Source organism: Penaeus monodon, chromosome 28 (genome assembly GCF_015228065.2).
Source record: "Penaeus monodon isolate SGIC_2016 chromosome 28, NSTDA_Pmon_1, whole genome shotgun sequence".
NCBI classification, from domain to species: domain Eukaryota; kingdom Metazoa; phylum Arthropoda; class Malacostraca; order Decapoda; family Penaeidae; genus Penaeus; species Penaeus monodon.
Window position 1 is genome coordinate 33,803,146 of NC_051413.1, and position 396 is coordinate 33,803,541.

Sequence of the window (396 nt, forward strand, 5' to 3'; positions counted from 1 at the left end):
TTGTGTGTGTCTATTTCTCACTCTTCCTCTACGTATCTATTTATCCATCATTTCTCTCCACCTTATCTTTTCCTTCATCACCTCTCAACAAGTCACTGCCTTCCATCCTTATCGGTACTATCCTTCCTGCATCCTCACCAGCATCCGTCGGTGTGTGATCTCCGGGTGACGCGGGTGTAGCGCGGATGTCGAGTCCGAGGAGAGAGAGCGTGGGTCCTCACCTCCTATTCCGGTGGTGATCAATACCACACTGACTGGCGGGAGGAGGCGGCAGCGTGCCACTACCTCTCGTGTTCGGATGGTGTTAGATATATCAGATGCATGCGGACGCAGCCAAACACAAAACACAACACAGACAAACACGCAAACACCCATGCAAGTCCACACAGACAAACA